The following is a 20,933-nucleotide window of genomic DNA, read 5'->3' as shown; positions in this document are numbered from 1 at the left end:
AAAAGAGGCTTTAAATACATTCGATCTGAAGAGGCTTTAAATACATTCGATCTGTCTGTTGGTGAAAATTTCACTTCACATTGGCTGAGGGTATATATCTGTCGGCAAAGCCGTTTGACACTTTTTTACTTGTTCAATGGTGCTCCTGTATATTTGCGCACAGTGTTCGGTATCTGTTTTATAGTTTATTCGTTTTTCTAAAGGAATGTTAATAATATGTAACATTTCCAACATAAATCTCCGTCTGTAGTTATTTTCCTGCGCTAAGATTTGTACTTGTTTGAGGTTTGGCGTGTGTCCGGTTTTGGAACAATGAGCTGCTAAGCAGTCTTTTGTTCCATGGGTTTATTCTTGTTTTTTTGGTCTGATCTGTGACCACTCATCCTACTTTTGAGTTTGCTTTTTGTAGTGCCAACATTTACCTTTTGTCATATGTTGTGTTAAAATATTTTTTTAAAATTGTCTTTAGAAGTACATATTAAAATCAAGCAACTGATTACACTGTGCTATACGAAAAATATTCAAGGGTTCTGATGCAAAAATTTTATCCTGTTGGGGTCCATGGGTAACGAAAATACCGTTGTTTCGTTTTTTTTTTTTTTTTTTTTTTTTTGTTTTATAGTAGTAAATGTAGTGAAAAACGGGAGAATTTTCACAGCTACAACATTTTCTTTAGGCCCATTTACACAGGAAACGCGGTTTTCAAGAAAAATCGTGAAAACCTAAAGAACCCCTAAAATGTGAACTTAAATCGCGATTTATTCGAAAATCCATCCGGTGATATTTTTTTATGTTATGTTTTAACTTTTTGGTTTTTTATGCAAGTTCCTCCCTCCGTCCGTCTTTGGTAATTACTCTAGCATCCACAAAAATTGAGATAGGAAGTCATGTTTGAAGATGGACTACATCGGTCTACGTTTAGGAATACCTCCATATAACGGTACCGCCCAATTTCTATCATTTTGACGATTTTAAATACATTTTCGAACCAAATTAGATATAATTTGTCATTTAAGGTTCGAAGAGGCCAAGAAACATCAACACCAAAAATTATGGACATAGGTGCAAGGGCCAAATTACAGCAAATTTGGTCCGAAAATGTAGCTAAAATCCTAAATATACCCGAAATCGGGTGGTACCGTTGTTATATGGGGGCTATACAAAAACGTGGACCGATATAGTCCATCTTCGAACATTATGTGCCACTTTTTCAAATTTCAGCGTTCTAGCTCAATTTTGGTGGATGCTAGAGTGATTAGCAGAGACGGACAGATGGACGGACCTGCATAAAAAACCCAAAAGTAAAAACACTAAAAATTGCATAACATATCTATTTTTCAACCGATTTCATTAGTTTCCGGTTTTCAAAAGCTAAGTTAATTGCCTTTTTGATGAAAATAAATAATTGTACTGTTTGGTATCTTCTAAGCAGCCTGGAGCACAAGGAAAAGCATTATCCCGTTTTTTGATGCGATATTTTCGCACTTCAACCACTCTAATATAGCCATTTGTTAAACAATTTCAAAAATTAATGGCTTGTTCGAAAGATATTATTTGCCCCTTTAAAAGAAATCCAATAGATATCCGTTGTGAAAAATAGAAGGTACACCCGTTTAAATTTAAAAATCTTAGAAACCCCGTTGTACTCTTCATTTACCATTATAAAAAAAAAAACGAAGTGACCCAAAGGAATCAAATGTATTTTCGTTATCCATGGACCCCAACAAGATAGAATTTTATGAGAACTCTTGAATATTTTTTAGTCATGTGTCATCAAAAAACTTTACTTTGATGCTCCTGATATTGTTTCACAGTTTAATTCATTATTTCTCTATATATAAATATAAATTGTTATACGTTATTTATTTTCTTATATTATTACACAAGAACAAGCTTCAATATAATGTGTATTCTGATATTGTAAGCCAACATTTCCTTCAAAACTTTTCTTGCCTTCAATTCCCATTCGATATGCTTTATTATTGTATTCCCTGCTCATGAATATTCTATAAATCACTGGAGAAATTAGAAATATGTCATTTGGAGACGATATATGTATGATCTGTGTGTGTGTGTGTTTCGACAATGATAGACATACATGTTTAGCAACTAATAAAGGATTTGCTCACCTTATTCATTGTGAAATATTCAAATAGAAATAATGGAAATAATCACATCCATAATTTATTCTATGCAATGTGCATTTTAAATATATAACCAAAAACATCTAAATATACATATGGATGCACATAAATAATTTATTTTCATTTTAAATTAATAATATTCTTGAAATTTTCCAACACAAATAATAATTACATATTAAATTGAATATAATGTATGTCATTATGTGATCGTCTTTGTGCTTTCTTAGAATTAAATTCTTGGAATTTAGTTTTTCTCTGCTTCGAATATTATGTGTCAAATGCAAATTTTGAAATTTTTAAAGTTCAATGTGTGAATATTTTTTAATTATAATTTATGTTTTAGGAACATCAATTTTAATAATTAGTCTACATACATCATTTGACACATAATATTATGTGCACAGTCATGATTGTGTTAGTGTACATCACATTTTCAAGCACGTTTAAATTGCTTCTATATTTTTCGAAAATTTATGCAAATTTAAAAATTACTTACTCAAATATTATAATGTAAATAAACTTTAATTTGGTTAAATTAAATGTTTATTAAATTTGCAACTACTACATACGAAAGTAGCCGTGTGCACAAAAGTATTTAAAGTGAATATGTTAATTGGCAAATTGTACATCCGATAAAATTATTATTCTTGCTACAGAATATTTATTTTTGAAAGCAAATCTATTAATTGACAAATATAATAGACCAAAACATATCTGCCTAGAAGAAATATTAGGATGAACAAAGTTTGAACCTAAGCGGTAACTCTTCTTCGAGAGTTATCGTGTACACAAATTTAGCGAAAACAATTTAGCGCCAAGATTGCACAAGGTGGATGGACCAAATATAAGGTGGTGCGAAGTCTGGATCAAATCGGTAGATACGTTCTACAGTATATGGTATATGGGCAATATTATTGAAAATTTAACATCGTTGAAGCCAAGGTTTACCCGTTTATAACTCGCGAATAGTGGTTGTATATTGTACAATTTACATGCTTTTGGATAAAATGAAATGTTTTTAGACTTGGCAAAAAATATTGGCCTTCAATGTTGATTTGCGTGGAAGCTGTGGCTATATTTATGTTAAAAAATGGCTAAAAATGGGTTGAAGCCAACGTGTCTTTTTTTGTTTTCTCTCGATTTGTGATTAAACCACACTTATCACGATTTTCCCGTTAAATTGAAAGTAGAAGGCAACTAAATAAGGATCATCTCACTAGTGTATAACTTCTCAAAATTTGATCTGCGTCTACCATTAAATGATGCTGACATTTTGAAGCCAGATTTTAAGTGTTTTTTGAAATTTACTTATAATTTCGTTCCGCAAACAGGTTTTTCAAAAAATCATATGTAGGAATGAAGAACTCACGATTCTGATTTATTTGATATATGTGTCGTGAATGTAGCCTACACAGCTTCAGAGAAATCTGTATCCAAATACGAAAATTTTGTGCGAACAAATTTCTAAAAATCATATATTTCGGGTATAATTTGTACAATTGACATTCGATTTACTCGTGCATGATTGCAAATTTTGGATTTTTACGTTGCCAATCCAATAAATCATTATTCGTTAAAATCCATCTACTAAAACGCGAGATAGGAGAAATTCCAAGGTAGGAAAATCACCTAATATTGTTTCTGAAAATATCGCGCATTTTATCGCGTATTCTGTCGGCTGCTTGCACTACTATGAAAAAACTAGTGCAGCATCTTCCTTTTTGCGGAAACAGAGATTTAAAAACTTCACTGATAAGGGAACTACATTCATTTTATCCCAAAAATAGTGTGTGATGCTACATCCACGGTACTTGACTGATTGCCTTGAAATAGGTATATATCGATGCAGATTTTCATGGTGACATTAAAACCGGATGCGGAACGAAATTGTATGAACTTTGCGCAAATTAGCGATGTTTTATAGGTTTTTTAATGCTAAGATGCAGCCGATGCTACATCTTAGCGTCCAAAATTTATTTCGAAAAATATATACAAATTGAAAGATATGGTCTTGCTGTACATGAAAATCACATGCGGACAAAACGATTTTGATAATTACGCGATTTACACATATTTTAATAATGCATATAAGTTAAAGCGGTTTATTTGAATTCTATTTCCGTTTAAGAAGTCTAATGATTTATTTCAACAACCCGATAACTTTCCTCAATGGGAAACCTTCTATGTGAATGTAGATAAAGCAAAATCCGCCCATTTCCATGGGAGTTTCAAGAAAAATAAAAGAAGTACTTCTATAGAATTTTTCCAATATTTTCAACTCTAGAATGCATGTGAAAACTATTTTTCCAAACCAATATTTGTTTTTTGTGACACAAATATGTGCTTATTTTGGCTATAATATCCTAACTACTATCCCGATGATTATAAGTTTGGTCTCATTTGATTCCCCGTGAAGTCTTTATTTAAAACTGTTACTTTTTTTGTAATTTTTGACGGGTAAATGGACCTATATTTTCAAAAAATTCGGATTACATTTAAAATTTTGTCAATTTTTTGTAAATTCCGCGAATGCTGAGAAACATTTTACAAATATTATGCAATCTACTTAATGACGTCACTTCGTGATAACTTTTTAGTGACAATTGTGCTCAATAAAATAATTAGCGTTTTTATAATAATTTTTTCTTAAAAGCAGAAGTAAAACCGCGATAACATTTGTCCGCAACAACCAAAAATTTGCTCGCGAGCGGATTTGTACTGGGGAATTTTTTCTTAACCTATGTACCAAAAATCGTTAATGTAGCGCGAAAAGAAAAAATTCAATTTTTTGGAAATGGAATATTAAATAATTGGCAGTTTTGCCCATATACATATTGTACAAATCCGATAATTGTTGGCAAGCTGTATTTTCTAGTTATTTTCCTATAATTAATTTGAGCTTCAATATTTTAAAAATCCCTTTTAGAACGACAATTACACAAAATTGGCTCTTTTAATTGCTTTGGATGTAAATAGCGATCATATGGTGTTTAAAGTTACCCAAGAATGTGGAACTTTGTTCATCGAGTTTGTGAAGTAAATGCTAAAATTAGTGGTGTAAAAAATATTTATATTTATCATATTCAGTGACCGCTCATTAAAGAGTTAAACCTTCTTTTTAAAAGATGTTTTGCGGTATATTTTGTATTATATTTTTTAGATATTTGTTTAAAGGCAAGATTTGTTCTCAATAAGCCCAAATTTCAGCTATTTCGGTTGGATAATATGGCTAACCTTCAAAATACTGAAAATCGGTCGGTACCGTTTTATGCGGGTTACTTCCCACTTTTTTCTTCTTAATATATTGTAGGTCAACAATAACTACTTTACCCACGACAAATCCTTTTAATTTTGGCCACCACATATATGAACAATTCGGCAGATATTTCTTAATTTGTTACCCTCAGCATTTATGCTAACGAGGGTATGTACACTTTCATACGGGCAAAATGTGACTCATCGAAATAATGGTTTTAGACCCCAAGTATGTTTGGACGAAATGTGTTTCAGACAATTTGGAGTCGATTGAGCAATGTCCGTCCGTCTGCCTGTCTGGCTGGCTGGAGCGCACGATAACTCTCGAACGGATGAACCGATTCGGTTTAAATTTTGGCTTTCGTAATATTTTGCCCAAACTTAGTTTAAGTTCGAAGATGGGCTATATCGGTCCACTCCTTCCGGTACCTCCCCCACAAAAGTTCGAAAATGTTCGGAAAATTTGTGCTCACGATAACTCTTGAAGGGAGTAACCGATTTGGTCCATACTTTGTCCATCGTGGAACGTGTACCAGACTTAGATCAGGTTTTAATATGGACTCAATCGGTCTACTCCTTCGGGTACCTCCCACACAAAAATTTGGAAAAGTTCAGTTTAGGGCCATCTCTCGAATCGCTTTCGAATCACTGCCCTCCATACAACGGTATAAGTTTCATCAGGGGCAAGTCCATACTTCCTGAGAAAATAGCCTGAAAGTTGCAAAAAACCCCTATGACACCGTATGAGGTGGTTGGAGCGCAAAATAACCCTCGAACAGGTCTGCCAATGCGGTCCAAAGTTTGGCCTTAGTAATATTTTGCCCAAACATAGTTTAAGTTCGAAGATAAGCCATATCGGTACACTCCTTCAGGTACCTCCCCCACAAAAGTTTAAAAATTTTCGGAAAAATTTTAGTCGGAAAGAAGTAATTTTTTGAGGTTTTCAAAATTATAATTTTTTATTTTCCGTGGACATTTCAAAAGTGAGTTCCGTACATACACGTGTTAAGATATATATAATCTGAAAGATTGGATTCTCCTCTGTTCGCAAAGCTATAAAACTGCTGCGGTATCGCGCGGTCTTTGGAGATATTCAAGATTTTCTAAAAAGACTTTGGGAATTTCATTCAGTTGCATTTTCCAAAAGTGGAATGTAAACGCGACAATGAACGCCATTGTTGACTGTGTTTTGAAGATATGGACTCACTAATTCTAAAAATGATAATTTCTGTAAAATTAAGAAACCTCTCGCAATTTTTCATAGTTTTGACCTCTAAATGTTGGTGATTTACATATAGTGCAACATTTTTAGATCCTGCGTTGCAAATACCAAAATACGTTAAAAATTGTAATGCAGTGCAGACCTGAACTTGATCTGAAAGACATTATTAACACAATTAAACAAAAAATATTGACATTTTACTCCTTAATAGATGTGTAGGGTTGTGGGGCTTCACCCAGAAGTGGACCTATGTTGACAGCTTATGTGTGAGGAGGTTTTTTATTCGCTAACATCTTAAAGTTTACATTTGCATCAAAATCGGCTGCAATTCTTGTCAACCTTTAAAATACCCAATATGAGGGAACCCGGCATGTGGGGGCTATTTCAAAACGCGAACCTATATTGAAAATATGTTGTGCATAAGTTTTCTATCCGCTGAAAACTCAATATACCAATTTGCATCAAAATCGATTGAAAAATGAATGTAAAACGTAAAAACGGCAGCCACCGTTACATGAGCGCTACAAAAAACCGCGGGTCTATGTGGCCCAATTTGAGCCCCACACTGTCCACTAATATAAGCAACATTTGTGCAATATTTTAGGAATCTACACCTTTTCCTTTAAAAGTTATGAGTAAAGTTCCGCTAAAGCAACGCACAGTGCAAAATATGAGCACTTTATTGGAACTTTGCTCATAACTTTTAATGTGAAGAACGTAGGTGTAGCCAGTAATGATTTGAACACGTCTGTCCTTTTCAACCAATATTACAAGACTGAATATTTATTTGTTTTCAATTGACATATTTAACAATTTAAAACATAGTATGCTATTGTATGGAATGTTCTAGAATGTATACATTGAAATAAATTATAGTAGGCTAATACATATGAGTAATAATATTCAAAGTATGTTAACAAATCAATTCGAGTTGGTATGAGTGTTTATAAGACTGGGTAAGATATAAATATAAGTAACAATTTCAAATAACCAATATGAATAATAAACAGGAATAGCATGTAAATATACATAAACCCTTTACGGACTTCTACAATTCGGCCGTTCTGACCGAGAGAGCTCCTGATCTCTCATTGACTATCATCTTCATAACGACTATTAAACCAAGGACGCATATTTGAGACAGCCCACACACCTTTATAAGGTGTACGAGACAACTGAAAACCGTCCACATCTTCAACCAAATAACGATCATTATCTAATATTTTTATTACTTTATATGGACCTCTAAATTTCGGTATGAGTTTTTTCGAAACACCTCCAGAACTCTCGAAATTTTTTACCATTACATAATCTCCGACTTTAAAAATTCTTGGTTCCTTTCTGCTTTTATTAAAGTAACTTTCATTATAGCTTTGAAGACCTTCCTGATTTTCCTTTGCCTTTCTTCTTCTTAATTCGTGATGTACACCTAAATCCACTTTCGAAATTTCACCACCAAACTCGTCTACAGATATATTTTTTAAATACTCGGCCGCTTTGTCATCACACGTTCCTCTTTGTTTCGTTCCAAATAACATTACACTTGGTTGTTCCTTAATTGATCGATGTACGGTATTGTTTAAAACATGTTCAACCTTTTCAACAACATTATCCCAATATATTCCATTCCGCGGATCTACTAACTTCGCTAACATTGGACCTATTGATTTATTTATTATCTCTACTTGGCCATTAGCTTGTGGAGAACCTGTTGCCACTAATATATGCGACACATCATTCTTATCCAAGAAGGTTTTAAATTTTTTTGAAGTGAAACAGGTTCCCCTGTCGCTTATTACACACCTCGGTCGACTATAAGCCCTGAAATAATCCTTCAAAGCTGCAACAGCTTCCTTAGAACCTGTGGTTTTGGTTGGATAAAGTCTTACAAACTTCGTAGTAGCATCCACAACAACCAACAAATGTTTCATAGCCCTTCCATTATCTACTGGACCAAGGTGATCAACATGAATGACGTCGAATGGATCAACTGATTTTGGTATGCTATGAAGAAAACCTTCCCCCTTGCCATGTTTTGACGAATAAGCAATACATTTAAAACAATTTTTAATATGTTCCGAAACTTTTTGACGAATATTTGGAAACCAGTAAGTTTTAGTTATTAAATCGACCATTTTATCTATACCAACGTGACCCATTTGATCATGGTAATTAAATAAAATATGTTTCTCCATCGCCTCCGGCACATAAAATAATAATTTATCCTTACCAAACTTTCTATATACCACTCCATTTCTCATCTCATACAAAGAATGCTCCTTTTTCTGTAGCTGATCTACTATATCTTTTAGCTTTCTATCTCTATTCTGGCAAATTAATAAATTTTCTTCAAAAGTATTTGCACCCAACACCATTATACTATTACTCCTACTTAGTGCATCTACATGTTGCATTCTTTTCCCGGACCTATGTTCCATCGTATAATCATAATTCTGCAATTCAAGAGCCCAACGAGCAATTCGTGGGTTTAAATCCTTCTTATTTAGTGTCAAAGTTACAGAATCACAATCTGTAACTATCTTGAATTTTTTCCCTTGTAAATACACGCGGAATCGCTGTAGGGCGTAAATTATGGCAAGAGTTTCAAGTTCAAAGCTGTGATACCTTGATTCAACCTCTGTTGTTCTTTTTGAGTAGTAAAACACTGGATAAAACTTACCATCCGTTTTGCGTTGTAACAACACAGCGCCGAAACCTATAGAACTAGCATCACAGTGAAGTTCTGTTTCGTCCCTAGGATCATATATAGCCAGTAGAGGTGACTCTATCAATTTCCTCTTTAACTCTTCAAAAGTTTTTAACTCTACCTCTCCGAATACAAATTTTTTATCTTTCTTAATGAGGTCATATAAGGGCTTGGCAATAACTGAGAAGTCCTTAACGAACCGCCTAAAGTATGAGCATAGGCCAAGAAATCTCTGTACCGCGTGCGAGCTTTCAGGAATGGGGAAATCTCGTACAGCAGCTAAACCCGAATCATCTGCCTTTATACCATTACCATCTATAATGTACCCTAGGTATTTAACAGATGTCTGCAAAAATTCACACTTATCATCCCTTAGCTCCAATTTATTTTCAACTAATCTTTCGAAAACCTCTTTCAATATTGCAAAATGCTCATCTATAGTAGCCGTAGCTATCATTATGTCATCTAAATAAATAATTACCTTATCATCCACTATCATATCTGCGAAAACTTTATTTACAAAACGTTGGAATACCGATGGGGCATTTTTTAAGCCAAATGGCATTCTCAAAAATTCAAATTGCCCGAAAGGTGTAACAAATGACGTGTATTTTACGGAATCAGGATCGACATAGACATGAAAAATCCATTCTTTAAGTCGACTTGTAAAAAACTTCTTATTAGCAAGTCGGTCAAGAAGATCGTCTATAAGAGGAATTGGGTAATTATCCTTTGCTGTAACTTTATTTAAAGTTCGATAATCCACACACATCCTCAAATCGCCCGTCTTCTTTCGAACCAAAACAATGGGAGAAACAAACTCAGACTCACTTGGTCGTATATACTGTTTCGCTATATAATCGTCCAAAAGCTTACGCAATTCATTTTTCTCAGCATATGACAGCCTCCTTGGTCTACAACTGAACGGTTTCGAGTCGCTTATATTTAATTTGATCTCACTATACGTCTTCGGCTCAGTTGGTCGCACTGGAGCTATATAAAAATTATTGAAAATATCTATAAACTTCTTTTTGTCGCTAACATCAATAGTTTTACCAATATTAGGCTCACCTACACCACTTTCTGAAATATCAATTGCCATAATAGATTGCACAAACGTGTAATCTTTTTCACCATTTAATCTATCTTCCACAGGTGCCAACCTAAGCTTACTCTTCCTTAGGAAATCCCGACCCAAAACACAATCAAATTTCATAGACTCATCGGACACAACCAACAATTCTATCGAAACCATATCATTATTGAAATTCATAAAACATTCGAATTTTCCATAAACATTTAACTGGGATCTATTTATTCCATAAAATTCAAAGTCCGACTGCGAGAGAGTATTGAAATTTAACCTGCCTATCACACACGACCTTCTCACAAAACTGACGGGACTACCAGAATAAATAAGACATGCTAGTGTAAAATTAGAATTAAAATTAGAATCTAAAGAAAATTGTAAATACTTAACATACTCATTATCCTCTAATAGTTGAACTTCTTTTTTCATTTTGGGACAGCTGGATACACGATGTTCAATACTTCCACATTCATAACACGCTCCAACAGCTTTTTTAGGCTTCTTGCAATCCGCTGCCATGTGGCCTAAGTTATTGCAGTTGAAACATTTAAAATTGTTGCCCGGATTTCTTTGAAGTACTCCTCTCGTATACAGCGATTTCGGCTTCTACAAACTAATTCTCGCAAAAGCTTGCAAAAGTTGAGATTTGTCTTTATAACATTGTAAGCTGGCCTGCATTTTGAGCTGTTTATCTGGAATGCCGTCTATTATAAGATCAATCAATTCATCATCCGCGATGTCAACGTTGTTAGCAAGTAATATTTTATCATTGTAATAATCCATAAAAGATTCGCCATATTGCCACATTCTCGCCTCAAACTTACGACGCATTGAAAGTTTGTTTCCTTTAACGGAGAAAACTTCTTTAACTTCTTCCAACAAACCATCGACATCTTGGGTAACAAAGTTCGGTTTGTTGTGTAACCACGTTTGGACTTTTCCTTTTAGTTTGCTCAACAATAGAGCCTTTGCGGTATTCTCATTCACATGATAAACTTCGAGGATTCCCCGGAATTGGCTTACCCATACATCAGGTTGTACACCGCCATCATAATAAGGAACAATATTTTTAAAGATTCCAATCATCGAATCAATTTTCTCACCATCTTGGTTTGCATTTCCAAACCGTTTCAAGCTAATATCTTTTTGTTCAGCACCTTCACAATTAGCGCATGTTTTTTCATATTCCATCACTTTTTTCATAAACTCATTCTCACGATTCAGAAGTTCGTTCTCTTGCTTCAAAAGTTGCAGTTCTTTCTTCATTGTATTAAATCTTGTAGCTTCATTTCTCTCTTCAGCCATTGACCCATTCTGATGTGCTTCCTCAATTATTTCTATCTTCCTTTCAGTCTGAATTTCATTCTCTTCTTCTTTTCCACAATTCTCAGCAAAATCATTGCGTTCATCTTCACTAGCATTCTCCGCTTCATCCGTCACATTCCTTACCAATTCGGGACAATTGCCTCTTTCGACAGCAGGAATTTCGTTCAGCCTTAGTATAAGCATACTTTTTGTGCCTGAAGATGGTAAACCGAGTTGTTGTAACCACATACGTAATTGTGGAACGGTATAATCCTTTCCAATAATATTCTCCATTGTATATGAACACAAAATTGTTTGAAAGAAAAAAAATTCGATCCCACTTCTGAAAATTGTAGCCAGTAATGATTTGAACACGTCTGTCCTTTTCAACCAATATTACAAGACTGAATATTTATTTGTTTTCAATTGACATATTTAACAATTTAAAACATAGTATGCTATTGTATGGAATGTTCTAGAATGTATACATTGAAATAAATTATAGTAGGCTAATACATATGAGTAATAATATTCAAAGTATGTTAACAAATCAATTCGAGTTGGTAAGACTGGGTAAGATATAAATATAAGTAACAATTTCAAATAACAAATAAGAATAATAAACAGGAATAGCATGTAAATATACATAAACCCTTTACGGACTACTACATAGGTTACTAAAATTTTCCAAAAATGTTTCTTATAGTTGGGTCGTATGTGGATAAATATGGGCCACGTAGACCTGCGGTTTCCTATAGCCCCCACATATCGGTGGTGACCGTTTTTACGTATTAGGTTCATTTTTCTACCGATTTTGCTGCAAATTGTTATATTGGGGTTTCAGTGGATGGAGAACATATGTAAAAAATATTGTCAATATCTGTTCGCGTATAGGTATAGCCCCAATTGAGCGGTACCGGCCAATATAACATATTTTAAAGATTCCAAGCACATTTACTAATCTATTTGTTTGCATTTTGGTATTTTATGTTCTCCGTAGGTAGAAAACCGTTTTGCGAAATATTAGCAACGTATTTTCTCGTTTTGCTATAGCCCCAATATGAGGGGGGCACCCCATTTGGGATATTTAAATGGTGTTAGGTAATTATTGCCAACCGAGTTTGGTTTACTTTAAAATTTGTCTTCATTGAATAGAAAATATTCTAAAAAACAATTCAGAGCATAGATCCTTGCTTTGGCCCCTACTCCCAAGCATCCATATACGTTAGTAAATGAAAAAAAAATTGTTGAGATTTTTTATTTTTAGTATAGTGTCATTGATATAACATAAATTTTACAAATTGAACGTTTCGACTGAGGGTATTTTTATCTTATTACACGGTTCTGCAAATGAGAAAATCACCTAAGAGCATCTGGTGCAACTATGCTTTGTGTTATGTACTTAACGATGTCCTGAGAACACTGCTCAAATTTGACCATTTTTCTATAAAATGTGAATGAAATTAGCAAAAATAGTCATAAAACTATTAAAAGCAACATTTGTTAGTATTGGTGAACCCATTTTGGTATAAACGAACCCAAAATTGGCATCTAATGCCGGTTCTTCTATCAAATTTTCAAAAATATAGATATATGAATATTGCAATGACTTTCTTGAAAAGTCGCATATCTCGCAAACCTGCTTGAATCTGCAGCTAATTTTTGGTTTGTCTATAGAAAAATATCATATATCTCAGAAAATGTGCGATTTATTCTGCAATTCACCACAATACATTAAAAAACCTCCAAAACTTAAAAAAAATAATTTAGTAGACTTTTAAAAAGCACATTTTTGGGGAACGAATAGCAAACAAACTAAATTAGATATTACAACTCTATAAACGCTAAATAACCAACAAATTGTCGAGAATTATAACAGCAACAAAAACGGTAGTCAACTAACGTACAATTTGTTTGTATCACTATATAACTTAAGCAAAGCTAGAAGCAATTTTTTAAGAAAATAAATATTGTAAAATGAAAGTGCAACTTTTAAGTACATTTCTAGCTGTTTCTTACATTTACATTTACATTTCTACTTAGCAATAGAATTCAACAAGAATCTCATTAGTTTTATGTACTTTAATTTTTGAGTAAAGTACCATTAAAGTTCCCATATTTCGCAGTGTGCGCCGTATAATTCATGTGAATCGGAGTGTATGACATTTTTCTGTGAATCACAAGTCTACATACCAAAAAAACTATTGTTTGGTAAAAGTTACCTACTTATTTCACTATTTTGAATATTTTAGGCATATTTTCCAATCTAATTAGCGGGGAATGTCGGGTTCTCCTTTATAGGAAAGATCTGTTACAAAAGTTATTGATATTTATATTTTTCGGCAAGTTCATAATTTTGTGGAAAATTATTCGGTTGTGTAGCCTGTATTCGATCTGTCTCTAGACGGAAGTTTTAATTCAGACATACTGAGGTATATTTGTACCGGCGAAGTCAAATGTTACTAGTTTTTTGAGCAGCATTGTTTATACCCTTAGCCTAAAGGCTAACGATAAGAATGTGTCTCATCGAAATAACAGTTTAGACCCCAAGTATGTTTGGACGAAATTCGTTGCAGACAATTTGGAGTCGATTTAGAAATGTCCGTCTGTCTGCCTGGTTGGTTCGCACGATAACGATCAAACGGATCAATCTATTCGAACCAAATTTTGAATTTCGTAATATTTTGCCCAAGCTTAGTTTAAGTTCGAAAATGGAACATATCGGTTCACCCCTTTGGTTACTTCCGCCACAAAACTTCAAAAATTTTTTTGAAAAATGGTGTGAACGATAACTCTCGAAGGAAACAATCGATTTGGTCCAAACTTTGCACATCATATTATTCCAAATATAGATTGGGTTCGAATCCGATATAATATGATATGGACTATATTGGTCCACTCATTCGAGTACCTCCCACACAAAATTCGCAAAAAGTGAAGTTTAAGATCTCCTTTCGGATGGTTCCAATTTTTTTCAGCAGGTTATCCTTACCGCCCCCTTTACGACGGTACAGTGGTTTTTGGGGGCAAGTATATACTTCCTCAGATAATGGCATAAATGCTTAAGAAAGCCTGACTGCACCAACTAAAATGGCAAATCCGCAATATAACTCTCGTAAGATAACTCTCAAAATTTCTTCCAAATTTAGTTTAACATAAATAAATAAGTCAAGTGTTTACTTAATAAAAAGTTTTGGTATATGTCAATAATCTGGTATAGTCCCACATACGGTATCTACGGATTCCACGTATTTGGAAGCAAGCTCGTGACTTTGCCCCCTATTCTCCGTCAGCATAGCTGGGCGATTCTTACATACTTGTATTTATATAAAATGGCTTACTTCCACTTAAAAAATAAAAATTTTCAGGAGAGATAAAAAACGATAATTTTTTGATTCTGAAAAGTTTAAATGCATTTATTAGGGAAATTTTCTCATAATTGCATTTAAAGTTGTACACAAAAAAATATTGTTTTTTATCTATCCTGAAAAAAAAGTATTTTTTAAGATACGATGTTGAGGAAGTAAGGCATCAATATATGAAAATCACATTTTGCAAAATTGTTTTATACCCCGGGGGACTTCAAAAAAAAGCACAACTAAAGTTATAAATTTGTGGGGTACCGTCGTCATGAGGCCCAATGAGGTTAGAAACTTTGATTAAACATGTAAAGTACAATCATTAAAGTATTTACTTTTAAGACGACAAATGCCAAATTCTAGCGGGTTTTTTGGAAAACCCTGTTGAATTCTTCAAATATTAGAAATCAGGTGGAACCTTTAAAGGTAGCTTCCCCATAACAATATTATACCGTTGTGTCATACTCACAACGGTATAATATTGTTGCAAGATTAACCTATATACAAAATTCAAAACGATCTGAGAAGTGGTCATAGTCTTTGTAAACTATTGTTACAATTTGTGCATGATCTATGTTGAAAAAATACTTCGTTTTGAAATGTTGCTACCAAAGTAGGTATCTCCTTTAAGATTTACCGTGCTTATCTGACAATTTAGTTGGTGTCTTTCACGTCATTTTTATACCCTCAGCCTTTAGGCTAAAGAGGGTATTTACACTTTGATACGACCAAAAATGTGCCTCATCGAAATAATGGTTTTAGACCCCAAGTATGTTTGTACGATATCCGTTTCAGACAATTTTGAGTAGATCTAGCAATGTCCGTCCGTCTGTCTGTCTGTCCGTCTGTCTGTCTGGCTGGCTGGCTGGTGCGCACGATAACTCTCGAACGGATCAATCGATTCGGTTCAAATTTTGGGTATCAAAATATTTTGTCCAGATTCGATTTAAGTTCGAAGATGGGCCATATAGGTCCACTCCTTCAGGTACCTCCCCCACAAATGTTCAAAAATTGTCGCAAAACCTATGCGCACGATAACTCTTGTGGGGAATAACCGATTTGGTCCATACTTTGCACATCGTGTAATTTCTACCAAACTTAGATGAGGTTCCAATATGGACTCAATCGGTCCACTCCTTCGGATACCTCCCACACAAAATTTCGGAAAAGTTCAGTTTAGGACCTGGTCTCGAATCGCTTTGATTTTTGTTTATACAAGTTGTATTCGCTGTCCTCTATACGACGCTGTAAGTTTCATTAGGGGCAAGTCCATACTTCCTGAGAAAATAGCCTGAATGTTACAAAAAACCCTATGACACCGTGTGTAGTGGTTGGAGGGCAAGATAACTCTCGAACGGATCTGCCGATTCGGCCCAAAATTTGGTTTTCGTAATATTTTGTCCAAACTTAGTTCAAGTTCAAAGATGGATTATATGGGTCCACTCCTTCCGGTACCTCCCCACAAAAGTTCGAAAATGTTCGGAAAATTTGTGCGCACGATAACTCTTGAAGGGAGTAACCGATGTGGTCCATACTGTGCACATTATGAAATTTCTACCAGACTTAGATGAGGTTCCAATATGGACTCAATCGGTAAACTCCTTCGAGTACCTCCCACACAAAATTTCGGAAAAGTTCAGTTTAGGACCTGCTCTCGAAACGCTTGGTTTTTGTTGTAACATCTTGTACTCACTGTCTGCTATAGGAAGATACAAGTTTCCTCAAGGGCAAGGAAAAAATAGCCTGAAAGTTGAAAAACAAACCCTATGACACCATGTTTATGGGTGGAAGCGCAAAATAATTCTCGAACGGAAATGCCGATTCCGGCCAAAATTTGGCCTTCGTAATGTTGTTTCCAAACTTACTTTAAGTTAGTAGATAAGCCATATCGGTAAACTCTTTCAGGTACCTACCCCACAAAAGTTCAAGAATATTCAGAAAAATTGTGCGCACGATAACTATTAATGGGAGTGACCGATTTGGTCCATACTTTACACATTCTCATAATATCTACCAGATATAGATAAGGTTCGAATGTGGACAATATTTGTCCACTCCATCCCGTACCTCCCACACAAAATTTTGGATAAGTTCACTTTAAGACCTGCTATTGAATCACTTTGATTTTTGTTGAAGCAACTTACATTCGCTGCCTCAATTACGATGGCAAAAGTTGTTTCAGGGGCAAGTCCATACTTCTTGAGAAGACAGCCCGAAGGGTGTAAAAACCCCTTATGGCACCCCCATGGTCTATGTCGGTCCATTCCTTTAAGTACCTTTTCAGCAAAATTTTTTAACTTTAATCCTAATCAACATTTTTGTCGGTTCATACGAGACCAAAATTTTGAAACCCCCTAAATACATAAGTTTTTTGTGAAAAAAGTGTTTCAATTTGCACAGGCTGAGGGTATATCTCTGTCGGCAAAGCCGACTGATACTTTTTTACTTGTCTTAGTATGGATTTCTCCATGTAAAAAGTATATTTTTGTAGTCAGGACCACACCTGATGGTGTGGGCTGATGAGGTCCATCTGCAATAATTGCAAGAAGTCATATTCTATTATTGAAAGAAATATAAGAATGTGGAAAGTTCGCACACTTTATACGCAACAACCAGCCAGACAGACATGTCGAAATGGACTCCAAATTGTTTAAAACGGATAATCGTATCGAACTAAGGGAGTTTAGCCTAATGGCTGAAATAATTATATTAATGGAATTGAATAAAATATTTGAATCCTATATAAAATATTTTAATACTTAGAGGTGATATGTAGTTATACCGACCAATTTTTGAAAACAATTGTGTTTATAAACTTGCAAAAAATGTTCATGTCTCGACACTTCTAACTGAGCTCTACTTTTTTGACTTTTCATAAATATAAACGAGGATTTAACACCCTCATCAAAGTCATCTAACAAACGCTAACTCTGAAATAAAAAATATTTACATTTACCCAAAAAAAAACAACCCTCTTATATAGACATAACAACATTTCTGCAAACTATTGCAATAAATCAGTCAGTTCTGCGTTCTGTAATTTGAACTAATCCATGAGCGCCCAGTTCTTCTTAACCTTAATGGCCAATAAAAATCCCCTCAATTATTTATGCTAAATAAAATCTAGGATAGGCTATAAACATTTCAATTTACCACTTTTGTTAAATAGGCTCCAGACGTTGTTGTATCCACTCTGCGATTGATAATAATGTAACGAAGGACGCTGTGCTTAGCCGGATGGCTGTGTTTTCAGTATGTGGGCGTTTATACTCCCAGCTTTTGATGATGCTTCTGTTTCGATGGCGTTTTTGTGTGAAAATTCCAATGATGGGTTGCACAATTTTCGAAAATAACAATTAATTACATTTAATTATGGGACGATTTATAACACTTCATTCACACTACGCTGTGCACAGAGTGGAATGGGATTAATTAAAATGCTTCTTTCTTATTACACACGACACTGGGTAAAGGCAATAGCAACACCTTCTTTGAAATTATTTTTCATTTACTTTTCTTTGCTCTCACATAAATACGTATTCCTTTTGTTTTACTTTATTTGTATTCCTTTTTTCTGTTGTTTGGTTTTATTGCCTTATAATGATGATGTTAGTGCCCTTTTTGTTCTCTCTTAAGTGAGGCTGACAAATTCGTAATTTGAAATACTCGAGGGTTTCACTGGAAAATGACCATAAACACAACCGTACCGTTTCTTACCGCTTCACTCTTTTTATTTACATCGATTGTTTTCGATTCACACGACAAAATAAACCATTTTTCAATCATTTACGACGAGAATTTTCCACTCTCTCACTTTTGATTTTTTTTTTTTAATTTGGGCTTTCGTATTTCCGAATCTTCGGCAGAATTTTATAACTTTTGATTACTTGAGGGGATTTAAGGATTACTGGTGAATTTTCCCCCTTTTTTGTGGCACTAAACTTGGAATTCAATTAAATTCTTTGTTTTATTATCGACATTAGGTCATATGTATGTGTTTTCATTCTACATATATGTGTTTGGGTGTGTTTGTGCGTTACTGGATGTTTTGCGTGTATTTCTCTACGTGAACATCAACAACAAAAGATATGCCGCAATTTTTGTCGCCTCTCAGAATGTCGAATTTTTTTGTGTGTCGCTTTTAATTTGTTGTTGTTTTTTTCTGTCTTTTTCTTTGCTTTTACAGAACAAAAACACACCACAACATTTGTTACTGTGTCAGGATAAATTTTTACTAAGGGCGTTGTTTTTACACTAACATTTCCTTTTGCATAATAATTTTATTCTCGTTCACTTGAATTTCTTTAATTTTCTCTATTTCTTGTCACGAAAACAAAACACTTTTGACGATTTCTTTATCGGTTTATTTTTTATTGTTAGACGTCGTTATCCTTTGGAATGTAAGTATGTGAAATGTGATTACCGTATAGTAAACGCGTAATTCGAGCACGAGCGTTACAGCACCTCTGCTGTCGTTACCAATCAACACAAATATCGAACATAAACTGATATTAAAATTGTAAAAATTCCACAGCTCCTTCTGTTACATTTCCAGTAGCTCTTCGTAATGCACGATGCCGAATGGCACAATTCTCTCCGTGCAATGGTTGCCTCTCTCCTTTTGGCGACAACAGCGCCAACATTTTTCGCTGAAACTAAAATGATTACGTGGAAGTGATGCGCATGCCTCAGTAAAGTTTGGTAGGATATGAGTGTATGAGTAATTAAGAGAAAATATCCTTTAATAGTGGGAAGGGATTTTTGTGAGACTGGGAACATTGAAAAATCGTTGTTATTTTTCTCTTTAGTACAAAATTCAGCCTGTTGAATAAGGGACATTTTTTCTGAAACAAAGTATAAAACGAGAAAAATCAACAAAAATACAATTAAAAATGTACACAATTGGACAGAAGAAAACAACTTATAACCTGCTTTTCTACAATAATTGGAACATTGAAATGAATTGAAACTTCCCCACAACTCACGGTGTGAACTGTAGGATATTCAGTGGAATTTTAAGCAAATTTTAAAATAAATACATTTCATCATATTTTTGACAAGTTCCGCAAAAACATCTTCCTTTGTTTGTTTATTAATTTAAAAATCTTTTCGATACGCTATTAATTAAAGGATTTAGTTAAAGAGTAACGCAATAAGCCAGTCATTGATTTTCACATTGATTGCCTTTCCTGAAAGAAGTTTATAACATTTTATTTTTTATGCTCCCTGGAGACTTCAAAATTTATTTTCTCGCATTACCGCCTTTATACACAAATTATATGTGAAAATTCAATTTTCTGGGTAAACCAAAGAATCGAAGGGGCTTCATTGATACGGACATTTTTTAGATGGCCATTGATTATTTCGAACAATAATAAAAAAAATAAAATATTAAAACAGCGACTATGGGATTAAGCCTGCCTATTTTGAAAAGCAAAACATCTGCATTTTCCTAGAGAGGAAGGAAAATCCGACCTTGGCCGCCATTGTTGGTTCTGTTTTGAAGAATAACAAGTGAGAAAAGGCTATAGTCGGTACGGGGCCGACTATGTGATACCCTACACCACTACCTCTGTGCATAATCTTTTCACTCGAAAACATTTCTTTTAGGGAGATACGAAAGTTTTCACCTATCTGGCTTTTATACCAAATGACTTAAGGCGAACTGAACCTAAATATTTAATATTTAATTTTATATTTGACTACTATCAACATCACCAGCATCAATATGCTTCTATCTCTGTGAGAAAATTTCGTGATGATCCGATCAATATTCTGACCAGTATTGTGATTGCAGAAAAAGTGGAAAAAAGGGATGCATTACCGATTATTGCGATACGCCAACCTACTT

At 34.2% G+C, this 20,933-nt stretch overlaps 1 protein-coding gene across 1 annotated transcript in view; it reads right to left on the bottom strand.

Moving 5' to 3' along the window:
- Nlg3 (Neuroligin 3) overlaps positions 1–19,589 on the bottom strand; it is a 370,712-nt gene extending 351,123 nt beyond the window's left edge. The window contains exon 1 of the mRNA XM_073964459.1: positions 18,236–19,589. The gene's annotated coding sequence lies outside the window, so the exon portion shown is untranslated. The remainder of the gene's footprint in view (positions 1–18,235) is intronic.
- Positions 19,590–20,933: the final 1,344 nt, after the last annotated feature.

This window comes from Musca autumnalis, unplaced genomic scaffold (assembly GCF_047663935.1).
Source record: "Musca autumnalis isolate F117 unplaced genomic scaffold, ASM4766393v1 scaffold_1, whole genome shotgun sequence".
NCBI classification, from domain to species: Eukaryota; Metazoa; Arthropoda; class Insecta; order Diptera; family Muscidae; genus Musca; species Musca autumnalis.
The sequence above is the reverse complement of the archived record's forward strand: the minus strand, read 5'-3'. Positions and strand labels throughout refer to the sequence as shown.